Below are 2,405 nucleotides of genomic sequence, written 5' to 3' on the forward strand. Positions count from 1 at the left end.
CGCTCTCTGTCCGAGACACAGATCTTTGTTATTCATTCCCTTCTATTCTTAGCTTAGCCTTCTGAGAGAACCTTTTCCTTCTATTTCTTTTTAGTATAGTTATAATGTAATATATATATCATAAAATAATAAATCAAGCCTTCTGAACATGGAGTCAACATTCTCATCTCTCCCTTCACCTGAAAACCCCTGTGACCACGGTCACAGGTGACTTCACCATCTCCCTGGGCAGACCATTCCAGAACTTTATGAATCTTTCCATGAAAAACTTTTTCCTAATATCCAACCTAAATTTCCCTTGATGCAGCTTTAGACTGTGTCCTCTCATTCTGTCAGTTGCTGCCTGATGAAAGAGACCAACCCTCACCTGACTACAACCACCTTTCAGGAAGTTGTAGAGAGTGATAAGATCACCCCTGAGTCTCCTTTTCTCCAGGCTAAACAACCCCAGCTCCCTCAGTTGTTCCTCATAGGGCTTGTGTTCAAAGCCCCTCACCAGCCTCGCTGCCCTCCTCTGGACACATTCAAGCATCTCAATGTCCTTCCTAAACTGAGGGGTCCAGAACTGGACACAGTACTCAAGGTGCAGCCTCACCAGTGCCAAGTAAAGGGGAAGAATGACCTCCCTGCTCCTGCTGGCTGCACTATTCTTGATATATGCCAAGATGTCATTGGCCTTCTTGGCCACCAGGGCACACTGCTGGCTCATGTTCAGCCGGCTGTCAACCAGTACCCCAGGTCCTTTTCTGTCCGGGCACTGTCCAGCCACACCGTCCCCAGCCTATAATGTTGCAGGGGGTTATTTTAGCCAAAATGCAGGACTCAGCACTTGGACTTATTAAACTTCGTCCTATTGGACTTTGCCCATCCATTCAACCGTTCCAAGTCTCTCTGCAGAGCTCTCCTACCTTCCAACAGATCGACACACGATCCAAACTTAGTGTCGTCCGCAAATTTACTAATGAAAGACACAATCCCCTCATCCATATAATCAGTAAAGATATTGAACAGAACTGGTCCCAGCACAGACCCCTGAGGGCCACCACTGGTGACTGGCTGCCAGCTGGATGCAGCACTGTTCGCCTCCACCCTCTGGGCCCGGCCATCCAGCCAGTTCTTAACCCAGCAGAGTGCTCCTGTCCAAGTCATGGGCAGCCAGTTTTTCCAGGAGTATGCTGCGGGGACAGTGTCAAAGGCCTTGCTGAAGTCCAAATAGACAACATCCACAGCTTTTCCTGCATCTGCCAGGTGGGTCACTTAGTCATAAAAGGAGACCAGGTTGATCAAACATGACCTACTCCTCCTAAACCCATGTTGGCTGGGTCTGATACCCTGGCCATCCTATAAGTGCTGTGTGATGACACTCAATATAAATTGCTCCATTACCTTACTGGGTACTGAGGTCAGGCTAACTGGCCTGTAATTAACAAGGATCCTCTTTCCCCCCCTTTTTATGAATGGGTGTCACATTGGCCAGCTTCCAGTCATCTGGAACCTCACCAGTGAGCCAAGACTGTTGGTTTATGATGGAGAGTGGCTTTGCAAGCTCATCTGCCAGCTCCCTCATCACCTTGGGATGGATCCCATCTAGTCCCATGGATTTATGAATATCCAAACGGCTCAGCAGTTCTCTGACTGCCTCCTCTTGGATAACAGGGGGACCATTGTGCTCCCTGATAGCATCAACCAACCTAGGGGGATAGTTATCCTGAAGGCATGTCGTCTTCCTTCTAAAAACTGAGGCAAAGAAGGCTTTAAGCACCTCTACCTTGCCTTCATCTGCAGTTACTAAGTTCCCTTCCGCATCTAAGAAAAAACAAAGGTTGGTCTTACCCTTCCTTTTACCATTAATATATTTATAAAAACATTTTTTATTATCCTTTACAAAAGTTGCCATTTTAATTTCAAACTGAGCTTTGGCCTCCCTAATTTTTTTCCTACATGCTCTAGCAACCTCCCTCAATACTTCCTGAGAGACCTGACCCTCCTTCCAAAGATAATACATCCTCTTTTTATTCTTAAGTTCTTCCAAAATCTCCTTGCCCATCCTGGCTGGACGTTTTCCTCGTCGACTCAGCTTTTGGCACAGAGGGACAGTCTGTTCCTGTTGTGCCCTCAAGATCTCTGTTTTGAAGCATGCCCACCCTTCCTGAACTCCTTTGTTTTTAAGCACTGCTTCCCAAGTAACTCTCTGAATAAGTCTCCTGAAGAGGCCAAAGTCTGCCCTCCAGAAGTCCAATGTAAAAGTCTTATTTATGTTCCTCCTGATTTCACCAAATATAGAGAATTCTATAAATTCATGATCATTGTGCCCTAAGTGTCCTCCAACCACCACATTTCCCACCAACCCATCTCTATTTGAAAACAACAGGTCTAACATAGTCCCTCCCCTCGTGGGCCCACCC

Source organism: Zonotrichia albicollis, chromosome W, assembly GCF_047830755.1.
Source record: "Zonotrichia albicollis isolate bZonAlb1 chromosome W, bZonAlb1.hap1, whole genome shotgun sequence".
NCBI classification, from domain to species: domain Eukaryota; kingdom Metazoa; phylum Chordata; class Aves; order Passeriformes; family Passerellidae; genus Zonotrichia; species Zonotrichia albicollis.